At 37.7% G+C, this 12,516-nt stretch overlaps 1 protein-coding gene across 3 annotated transcripts in view; it reads right to left on the bottom strand.

Annotated features, from left to right (window-relative positions):
* Positions 1 to 12,516, bottom strand: part of LOC134663445 (stathmin-4) — a 134,030-nt gene that overhangs the window by 12,266 nt on the left and 109,248 nt on the right. The window lies entirely within an intron of this gene.

Here is a 12,516-nt window from a genome sequence, read left to right on the forward strand (position 1 = left end):
TTGGCGTCACGTTTGTGAAAATGTACGTGTCATTTCATATTTGGCAAAAATGGGGTTAGATTTTTTCCTGATCATTTTTCAACTTCATTCAGCTAGAGTCTGTGCGGAAAGAGAAGAGTCGTGGCAGAAACGGGAACTAACATTTTAAATTTTATATGGCAATTAAACAACTGTACCGCTATTCGGAACCTAATAATAATATTGAGAATGGCAACCCTGTTGTCGGTCGTATTGTCCTTTTCTAGCATATACGTCCCTCTCTCTCCCACACTCCCACCACACAGCAGTTTGCTTTTTGGCGGTTGTCGCAAAAACAAATTTCCAACTCATTGGCTTGCTGTTTTTCCATCTGGAAGGTCGTGAAGCTAAACTGCTGGTGAGTTTTTGAATTGTACCCCAGTTTAGCTGACTATATTGAAAAACAGTTTCTAACGGCTTTTGCCGTTCGAAATAAATAATTAAATTTAGTGTCCGTTAAACTATCTAGCAAATAAAAACGATCCGGAATAGTAATGTGTAAGTTTTCAAAGGCTGCCTGCGCGCACCGTGGCTATGCTAATGAAAATACTAAAACACATAATGGTAGAAAACACATCGAGCTGGTAAAGCGTGCACTTGTCACCATTAGAATTTAATTAATATTATACCTACATTAAGTCTCTTCAGAGTCTTATTACTTAATTACTTTAAATCTTTGTGTGTCTATAATAACTGTTGAAATTAGGTATAACACTTAAATGGTGATGTGTGGAGGCATACCCTTCAGTTTTCAAGTGATTTGTGTTTTCGAATACGAAAGGATCGGATAGTTAATACGTGTTACGTAGAACCTACGTATTAAGGTAGAAGCTTATAGACGTGTAGGGTTTATCTGTCCAAGTATCTATCAGCAACTTGTCGGTTTATCCCGTTCCGGGTTAAATATAATATTGCATTTTTGGTAATAAACTTGCTGATAAATAACGTGTACCCGCTTAGGAGTCGACGAAGCCCCGCTTCGCGGGGCTTCTATTTCCGCTCTGAGGGACACAAGGTAACGAACAAACCTACATCGCAAGAATTGCATTTATTTTTGTGGAAAGTGAGTACTTCGGCAGTACGTAAACTTAAGTCTGACTAGATAAAGAGATATATTAGCATGGCTCTGCGCAAGAATGACATGGAAATCCTTAAGTATCTCACTCCTTATCAATTTACATCTCTCCAACTAGATCTTAGATTTTGAAAAAAAAAAAAAAAATGGTTAAAATGTAGGTAGATAGGTATCTCTTTAAATAAATAACAGGTACTAACAGCTTAAAAGAACTCTTGCATGTAGTTGCTATATGTGCTTGTATTATTTTGGATTTGAATAACTTGATTATTCATTCTATATGTAACTATAGGTACATACAAGACGGTTCTTTAAGCCTACCTACCTACCTACATAAATAGTACCTACACTTGTAAACGTTTTAAATAAAATCGGAAGCCTGTGACTTGAAAGGGCATTAACAATATGGGAATGTTTAGATTGATTCATTGACGAAGACGCATGGTTTGCTTCATAATTTCAAATTATATTCGCTAACTGTAGAGTTAAAGTTTAGTCATGGCAAATCTCGTCACCGTGAATGACACTTTCTAAAAGTGCCTATTAAAGTAAATCCTTTCCCCTTGTCGAGCGAAGAACTCGCAACTAAGGGAATATTACCCATAAACATAAACTTCATTTGAATGATATTCTTAAGCTATGTCTGTTATGGTTCCACCTGCGTAAGGTGTGCCTAAGAGAATCTTTTATTCAGTCACAAACTAACGTCAAGTTATTTGTGATGATACCAATATGTTGTGTACCTATTTAAGCCTGCGCAAGGCTGCCATGTTTCCACCTGCGTAAGGTGTGCCAAAGAATCTTTGATTCATTCACAAATTGATGTCAAGTTACTGATCATGATATTACAACCTATATAAGCCTGCGCAAGGCATGTCAGAAATTAAATGATATGGTCATAACACAGGCGAGCGAGTAGGCCACAATCATAAAAATATAACAAAGATGAATATGTAAATACCTCCTTTTGGACAAAGGACAAGTGAAAAGGGTTCTAACAAAATAATGTTCTGGGTAAAAATCAGTCGAAATAGGTTACGTTATTCGAGGTTTCATTTTTGTTTACCAATCTATTTTAAGGGTCCCGGACACCCTATTGGCTAAACTCAAAATTGGAATAATTAACATTTCTAAAATTATAATATAATAGATATGAAATAACCTAAGATTCCAGGCCTATCTCGACTCATTTTTATTTTAAAGATGAAAAAATCTTTGCACCCTAATATAAAATTGTGGTCTAGAGACGCTAAGCCTCATAACGTTGGTGGCATAGATAATACTAAGAGATTTAGTCACCTAAATTCGACCATAAGCCCAGACAGAATATTGATATTTAGAATAAGGTGTGGTCAATCCTCCAAGGTCCAGATAATCTGTGGACTCTAATTAAATCAGGCTCACTTAAGCTCACGACACAACATAGCTTACGGTTCAATTCTGAAATAAGCTATGTTTAATATCACTGATGGTGTGAAAATAAAATTACAAGAGCACAAACAGCCTGCTCAAGGTGTACAAAGGGTTCCGTTTAGCGGCCCTATGAATATCTAAAAACCTTTGAAGTCTATGCCTGCTATGACAGACTAGAAATTAATATAAATTATATTTGCCTCGAGAGCACTAGTCTTTCAGTTAACATTTTTACGAGTACCTACCTATGTAGGTACACGACATAACCAAGGTTAGGTACCTATTTAATTATTATATCCCTGACTGGCATGGTATAGGAAAATTGTCATGTGCTGCACAAGCATGTTGGAAATAAAAATGTACAAAACTGACCTAACGGGGCGTTTATGAATGATTTATTTTACACCCTTATGTCTGCCTTGTGAACCTTGAGGATTCGAACCACCTTGATCGTAAGTGCTCCTATGCACAGATTAAGTTTATTTTAAACTACCCATGCACTAATCTCAAAGGCACGTGCTTCTATGCACGGACCAAATATTGTTATCACTTAATTCACTTAACATTATTCGTCATAGTTTGATACTATACGTTTAACAAATGTACCCACCGTGGAATGTAATGTACCCAGTCATAAGGTTTTTAATAAACAGTGACTTAATGGTTTGCACGAACGATTCTAGTATAACTTCTGGGCGGTCACGTCTAGGGCATGACCCTCTAGTTCTCAATTTATACAAAATTATAGCATTGCGATACTGTTTGCTTTGCACAATGTGAAACAGCAGCAAGCCTTGCGAAAAGGCGAAGCTATTTTGAAAGGCGAGTACTTTTCAAAAATACATTGTAATATATATAAATATGTTTTTGTCGTGGAACAAGTACACCCAAACAAATGCAGTCATTTATATTATATTATAATATGTTGGCAAAACTCTGCAAAAGAGTTATATAGTCTGTCTGTACAGTGTAACTTGAAGGCATCAATGCACATGAATCTCTTGAAACATGGTGGATCAATTAATTTACACCCCGTCTGTGTCTTGCTCCTATTACCAAATCCACAAGTTAAGGACCTCAACCTATATATAGGTACCCTTCTTGCTCGAGACCTGTAAAAAATGTACACAATAATTTCATGCAGTCAAGTGTCGGAAAACTAGATCCACACACTTAGCGATATCGTGAATATATATCCAAGAACTCTGTATATTGCCTCCCAGGAGGCGGGATGTTATTAGACTAACCTATATAGTAGGTAGTAGGCCAGAGATATAGTATACAAAAGTACACTGGCCCAAATTAAGTAATATTATATTTCAGAATATAAAATAATTTACAATCTTGCTATTATTGAAATATAAACAAGTAACAATTATCCTTAGTTCATAAGGAGGATAAGTATACCTAAATATCTAATAGATTCGACAAAGTGTTGATTCTAGCATTGGATAAAATAGGTCCCTCTTAAAGGGCCTCTGCGCTGTGGCTTTGGGGCCACAGGCGCCCGGCAAATGGTCGGGAACCCCCTGGTTTCCCACAGCAAATAATGTAAAATCACGAAATAAGCACATAAATTTGTATTTCGGTTAAAAGCACCTATGCGATGAGCTAGGGTTTCGAATTAAGTATCTGATTCCTTATAATTTACACACTGAATAGAGAAAACTGAATATTCAGAATTAAGCAATGTCTATGAATAGTTTACAGAAATTAAGCCACTTTAGCGGTCAGAACCAATAAAGTTTTAAGGCTTATGTCTACCAGTAGGCACCAGATAAAGTAAACCACTAAGAAACTACTCTTACTACATATATACAAATTATTGAGTAAAATTAAGGTTATGATAGCTAAACATGAATTTAATTAGAATGACTCTGCAAATATTATTGATAAAGTTCTGTGGCAATTCTACACAAGAACACCACAAAGCGTCATAACTAGTGCCACAGCGCAGTGAACAATGAGTGTTGTGGCTTAAGCTCTCATAGTACCTAACCTTCACACTTTTAAGTAAGGTTTATTTATGTATTTACAGTGACTTGCGTTCTCGTTAGTAAAGCATATAAAAGGGTTAAATGCATTTTATAGCTATAACTATAACCTATAACCAAGTATATGGCTTACAGTCATTAAATAAATTTAGTGATTCCCTATGACATTTGAATAAGTACCTAATTTTATTAACTCTGTTTGTGGTGATAGTGATATAACGAATAATTAAAATATTCGTCTACCTAATCCCGAGGGATTCTGGAAATAAGAAAGGTCCTGTCCTTGTTATATTCCTGCAACTGCTTACTTTACTATTATAGATAATTATTATCAAATTTGATAAGAATTGCGACTTATAAATAAAAACTACTCTAGTACGTTATTATTTTTATCTTTTCATACTTGAATTACATTACTCCTTATAACAGATGTTGTATGCTCTTTGAAGAGTAGACTGACTTATCACATCTTCTTTTACCTAGTTTTCACATACCTACATTTAAGTAATTAAGTATAGCACCCTTGTGGTGACTCACTTATTCTTTTTGAACATTTATAAGTACATTAAGTACGTATACAAAATGTTAAGTTAGTATCATAATCATAATATAATGGAATATCAAATTGTATGCTTTACTAAATACCTCTCTCCTCACAGGTGTTAAAATAAAGGGTGTACTGCATAATTAATTAAACACTCATAATATAATAATATTACATATACATAATAAGTACATGTATAATCACATTGGCTTGGCGTCTTCCCACCACCAGGCGATAACAAACACGTCTCAATATTATTATTAGGTTCCGAATAGCGGTACAGTTGTTTAATGACAGCGTTTTACACAAAAATAAAACGCTAATTAAATAACTTACCCTATTCGGAACCTAAAGTTTTAATCCTGCCTGGTGTAATTTTGAGACAATGAGTTGGAAATTTGTTTTTGCGACAACCGCCAAAAAGCAAACTGCTGTGTGGTGGGAGTGTGGGAGAGAGAGGGACGTATATGCTAGAAAAGGACAATACGACCGACAACAGGGTTGCCATTCTCAATATTATTATTAGGTTCCGAATAGGGTAAGTTATTTAATTAGCGTTTTATTTTTGTGTAAAACGCTGTCATCAAACCTTTGACACCTTGTCATGTAAAAAGTAAACAAACTTCTGTCATTGTATATTTATTAACAAAAACCGCAAGTTTTATGTATAAAATATTTTCAAAACACGATAAATCCGTACATAAAACCACAAGGAAAATTATATTTAACATTGTTCGGTTTTGTCAGCGGGAAGAAAACGGCTAAAAGCCGACTATCAACTTACAAAAAGTCGTGGAACGTGTTTCCGCTATTCGCGGGTATTGATGTTGTATTTAATATTAAATAATTACCTATTTAATAAGCCCCCTAAGTAACTTGTCTCCGGTACATAATCGGTAAGTATATTCATTCAAAATATATTAATTTTCATAAATATGCAGGTCATACATGGTCTTTAAAATAACTGACAAATAGTCTTGATACTTGCCATTTTATGCATATTTATATGTAATTTTTTTTTCAGGATTATGTAAAAGTACCTACGGTATCTCGAATAAAAGACCGCTAAGTAGGTGATATGCAAGAATTCGTAATCTACGTGCCGGATTCAAGCACATCCAGTTCAGATGAAGATAGCTGGTTGTTCTGAAGCTAGCTCAAACATAAGTGACATTGAATATTTTAATTCAGACTTCGATTACAAAGAATAAAACTTTTTCTAATAAAATATTTCTTTATTTGTAGGTTCTGTTAGTTACGAAATTATATTTCATATTTAGCAGTGACTTTTCGGTGAAGTAAAACATCGTGAGATGAGAGAACCGGACATATCCCAATAAGGCCTACCTACTTATGCACTATTTTTATCCATAGATTTAGATTTATTTATTTCATAATATAAAATAACTGACAAATATCCATATTTATTATTAATAATGTACACATACATTACAAGTCAAGTTTACAATGGGTGAAATATATCCCAGATAAAATTACAGTTCTATTGCCCAATTTCTACCCGATCTACCCGGTTTTAATAACTGTTGGACTGCACAGATTAGGCAGACATAAATGAGACTCTATCTTGTTTGGTACTAAAATTACAGTTGTATTGGGCAGATTCTTAACTAGTTTTAGCACTTTTAGCAGTTTTGTCAATCGCACTCACTTTTTAGTATCTGAGACATAAAAACAAGTGTGTTTTAAAAAGAAAACTAGTGCCTGCGCTAAATCAGGGGATTGAGTTGACGAGCCGACACCACCACCAGGCTCCGTTTAGTAAGCCGTGGTAAAAAACCGGAACAAAAGGGATTCAAGTATCATGACCTTTAGTGTCGTACTATAATCACGTGACCAGTGTTGTCAGCATAGCAAAAATCATAAAATAGCACTGGCGCGCCCTCAAATCCCACGACTCTTCTCTTTCCGCACAGACTCTACAAAGAGAACAAATGTGCGTTTTGTTATTACACTTATTACCCAGTATTTTTTTTTTTACAAATTATTATTAATCAATATTATAGTATTTAAATTGCTATATATTAACGATTGTTCCAATGTACACATTATCACAAGGGTTTTTTAATCAAGATAGTCTATGTATATATTTTGATAAATGGTAAATTATATAGACTGGACCGAACAAAACGCTTTAAAAAAATTCAATGTCGGTCGGCTTTGTAGCGGATGTCGTTTGTAATTTTACAAATTGCCAATTTTCTGTAAAAGTAGCAGTAGCTCTGCAAATAAGGAATTCTATTTGAAATTCATGAGGGCCTCTGATTAATATCAAAATGCAACCTACGACGATGCTTCCGAAGTTAGCAGATTCTAAGCAGACTATGTAAGTGAATAGTTTAGTTTTTCTTGGAATGTGTGGGACGAAAAACTTTGTTGCAGTTTTGCATAATATTTTCACATTGGCTAGACTAACCCTGAATTTCCCCAATGCCAATGGTTTTATATGTCGCAAAGATATTTCTTTCATAACCTGTTGAATATTTTTTGTATGAGAGAAATGGTTTCAAATGGGTAAGTACTTCAAGGCTTAGGTACAAGTACTGTTTGCCTGAAGTAGTTACTGTTAGAGTATTTGGACTGAAACATTACCTATTATCATTAAGCTTCTTATACAATCTATGGTTCCCTAAGATATAGGTCATATAGGCCTCCCTCAAAGTTCTCCATTCCTTCTCTTGACATCACTGAATTAATATTCTTTATTACTTTTAAATCTAAACATATTGCCAACAGTACAATAGTTAGCTCTGTGTACAATTCAATGTCATTGTAACATTAAAATAGTTATATGACTCATTATACCAATAAAGTTTTTAATAATGTGTCTACCTAGTCTACCTACTCTAAATGCTCTGTTTTCTTTTTCGTAAAAAAGGGCAATAATATTTATTCCAGTTGATGTTTCCAGTTTCTATTCTTTTTTACCATAAACAGCCAGCACCTTAAACTTTTAGATCATTTTCCGATGGTGACGGAGTGTGTAGTTCTGAAGTATATGCCTGTGAGGTGGTAGTGACCACGAATGCGGGTAACCACAATCATGGCAGCTCCAAGGTGAAGCTCAAGAACCTGGTTGACTACAACTGGGAGCCCAAGTTCTACTCGGGGAACCTGCTGGCCGTGCATATGAGTGGGAAATACTTGGCTTATTGTATTAAAGGTATAACTTACAAAGCACTATTTAACCTCTAGCCGCCCATGCGTCAAACCTTGCCAAGCAAAATGACATTTTATTTTGTCAATACAAAGTTCAAATTAGAATGGATAAGAGACTTTTTTATAGGTCTCTGGACGGCTAGAGGTTAATAAAGTTTTTAAGATTCTATTTCAATATGTACAATTGCCATCAGATATATGGGAGCAGCTGAGGTGCTCACAAATATCTGAACACGCCTCTATTGTCAAGGCGTTAGAGTTCAGATGTTTTTGAGCACCTTGGCCGCTCCAATATATCTGATGGCAACTGTACATTGCTTATTTCGCTGTATTATACCATTAGGAGAGTCACTGTGTTTGTACTCTCTGTTTCAATCTCATTAGAACCATTCATAAACCAAATAAAGTAGCTATTTCTCAAAAATCTTAAGTGTTACTAACTATTAAGAAGTTAAATTGGAAAACTCTACTTGTTCATTAAAATAAAAATAAAATTTTTTTTCTACTCACAGGGACTTGGACCATCGTACTTTTTTTGCCTTTAAACAAACACGGATCTAATTTACTTTAACCCTATATAAGGCATACGGGTGTCAGGAATTATGCAAAATTGAACCCAATCACTTTGAAATAAAGTTCAAAATCAGGTGGGAAATATATTCCCTCTGCCTTATAAAGGCATAAATATTACCTTTCAATTGACAGCTCCAAACACAATGAACCCTGGCACTTGGACGGGCATGGTGCGTGTGGTGTACAACCCGGAGATGGGGAACGACCGAAGAGCACTCATCAAGGGGATGAAGGGAGAGGTAACCTTATCCTCCTAAGGCCCAGCCAAACAAATAAAAATCCAGAATTTGCCACTGAAATTTGAACCTTTAGTGCAGGGAATAGAGTAGATTTTGGATTTGTTTGAAAATTGAACGAAACAAAACAAATGCTCTGACTCTGTTCCAATTGAATATGATTTGAATTTCATCGAACTGAATAAGTACTATAGGTAGGACCTTGGGCCTTAGGAGGATATACACCTAATTTTGTAACAGCGCCACCCAAGAATAGCGTCGTTAAGCCTCATTACGCAAAAAAACGGCAACAACATCACGTTTCTTGTATAGGAGCCCCACTTAAATATTTATTTTGATTTTAGTATTTGTTGTTATAGCAGCAACAGAAATACATCATCTGTGAAAATTTCAGCTGTCTAACTATCATGGTTCATGAGTTACAGCCTGGTGACAGAGAGATGGACAGTGGAGTCTTAGTAATAGGGTCCCGTTTTTACCCTTTGGGTACGGAACCCTAAAAAGGTCCAGTTTACTTAACACATTCATTGCCACCAGCCAAACAAAACAAGAAACAGGCGCCAGGCCACAACATTTTCGTCATATAAAGCAGTAGTACTGTAGTGTGGAGTATGTTCCCCTCTCACTGTTCGTTACGTAATTATATAACGATGTATCCAACTTAATTAGGCAGTCTTATAATAAACCTCGTACCAACAATAACTTGTATTTCGCTTACACATCTCCCACATCACAGTACCACAATCCCGACTGTCGGGTCGTCGAACGAAATCATAAAATACCGATAGTCGGGTTTTCGGCAGTGAATGTGTTAACAAATGTTTCTGTTTGCAGGTGCAAGATCTCGCGTTCGCCCACATAATGAACCAGGTGGTGCTGGCCTGCATTGACGAACATGGCAACTTCTATGTCCATGAGATTGAACTTACTGACAGTGGCCTTAGGTAAATATATACACACTTTTTGGGTCACAATTTAAGTATCCAGTAAAAAAAAAAACAATACAAGTAGAAAATTAAAAAAAATTAACACACCGAAACACCCTTAAAGGCGACTCCGCTTATTAAATGCTCTAAGGGCGAACCAGGTCTCATCACAAAACTTGCGATCCTCTACATCATGTTCGCGCCATTCCGTCCGCTGTTCTGCGAGCCACTCCCAGTCTCGGTGGTTGATATGGAAGGCAATCAAATAGCCCAAACATCATTGTTTGTTATAGATGCACCCTAGCGTGTGAGATACGTGAGGATGCGGGTACTCCTGGCGGTCCGCATCGAGTGGTGTGGTGCCCCTACATCCCTGACGACCACGATGCTGAACCTGATGACGTGGCACGCCTGTTGCTAACTACACACGAGAACAAAGGTACCGTAATGTCGTATTTGTCCCTTGAGTTTCAGGGATTTATATATATTTTTTTAGCTATTATGGTGTCCCACTGCTGGGCAAAGGCCTCCCCCCATTGTCTTCCACGACTCCCGACATAGCGCCTGCTCTGGCCAATTGTTGAGAAAGGTGTCTAGGTCGTCCCGCCATCTCCGTCTGGGCCTGCCGCGTCCGCGCCCTTCTGGCATCCACTTGGTAGCCACACTAGCCCATCTGTCTGAATGCATGCGGCAGACGTGAAGGGCCCAGTCCCGTTTGAGCCTAGCAGCCTTCTCGCCGACGTCAGCAATGCGGGTTTTTGCGCGCAGCGTGGTGGTGTTCCGGATATTTCAATTTGCCAGAGTAAAAACGATCTTGTTAGTGTTCAGTTTAGAATTTAACGTACATATTATAATGTGAAGACTACCATAGTTTTAAATCAGGGCCATCAGGAGCCAGCAGTTTTGGGCAAAAATCAGTAAACTTACTACTTTCTGGAGTTTCAAAATGCTGCGGTTTGGCGACCCCTGTCCTAAGATAAGATCTTCTAAACTTTTAGATCAAAATCTTTGTTTATATCCTCGCAGCCCGGATGTGGAACATCAGCGTGGTGGTCCGCGCCCTGGCGAGCACGGAAGGTGTGGGAGTGGGCGGTGCGCTGACTCCTGCGTCAGGACGCGTGCCGGCGGGCGAGCACGGCGCGGCCATCGTGGACGCCGCCTTCTCGCCCGACGGCACCGCGCTCGCCACCGCCGCCGCCGACGGCCTCGTCATGTTCTACCAGGTACAAGCTGCTGCACCAGGACGCGTTTGCAGACCCCTGGCATAATGTCAAACTATAGTCAGTAAAGAGCAAGAGTGTTATTGTGTCTAACAGCGATAATAGACCCTATAGCAATAGGAATAACGTGTATTTTGTCCTGCAGGTGTACACACACAACGAGAGCGCGCCGCGCTGCCTGCACAAGTGGCAGCCGCACGACGGCGCGCCGCTCTCCTGCCTCGCCTTCCTCGACAACCACAACAACACGGACACCGAGTAAGTCAACACTTCCTTGAAATAATTCCGTACACGGCGGGAAGAAGTTGTTATCTGGTGGGAAAAAATGGAAGAAATTTGAACCTTATGTAATTTTATTTAAAGTTCAAATTTCTTCGGTAGAATATCTCGAGTTATCAACTTCTTCCCGCCGTGTACGGAATTATTCGAAACCCCCAAAACAGAAAGGTTATAGTGAGGATAAGCAATTTTGACTATGCGACAAATTTTTCGAATACCACCCCTACTTATTTACACAATCATTCAAGAGCTTAAGCTGCTGACTGCGGCAAATCAAGGTCATTCATATGTACATTGTATTGTCACGCTCCGTGATTGTTACGCCGTTTAGGGTTCTAGCTAAATTGGTCAGTCCATAGCCTAAGTATGGCTCAACCAATTTAGCTGGGACCCTAAATGGCGCAACAACCGCGGAGCGTGATGATAGGATTAGGTTGACCATCTTTTTTTTTTTTAGCGTCCAATTCTGGAAATTCGCCGTGACCGGCGCGGAGAACAACACCGTCATCAAGATCTGGTCCTGCAAGTCGTGGAACTGTCTCCAGACCATCACCTTCACCCCCACCCTGGGCGCAGAGCCCTCCCTTGGCCTCAAGGTGAAACATTAGGGCTTGGAGAGCTATTTATTAGTATTATTATTTTTAGCTTAATTTAATTTATTTACTTTATACTTAATTTTAATAATATCCTAACTTAATTGTGGAAACGAAACATAAATGATATTACTGTATATTTTGATATACATATGTGAAGCAGTCCTTCGACCACCATAGTCGGCAATAGCCGATAAAGGTTACAGTATAAAAATGAACCTTAATACATTCTAATAAAGTATGTCTGTATGATGACGAAGCCTGCGCTGTGGATAGTTTTTGTATATGATATAAAATAGTCGTGGCACTCGTGGCGGTCTAAAGGCGTTCGTGAAATCTATAAAATGCTGTTAAAATTTATACCTTTTATCTGTCTCTTCGTGTGTTTGTTAGAAAGAGACATAACACATTCAAAAATTTATAGAGGATTAATAAGGCAGGGAAAATGTATGCCACACAATGATTTTG

The sequence above is a fragment of the Cydia fagiglandana genome, chromosome 4 (assembly GCF_963556715.1).
Source record: "Cydia fagiglandana chromosome 4, ilCydFagi1.1, whole genome shotgun sequence".
Classification (NCBI taxonomy): domain Eukaryota; kingdom Metazoa; phylum Arthropoda; class Insecta; order Lepidoptera; family Tortricidae; genus Cydia; species Cydia fagiglandana.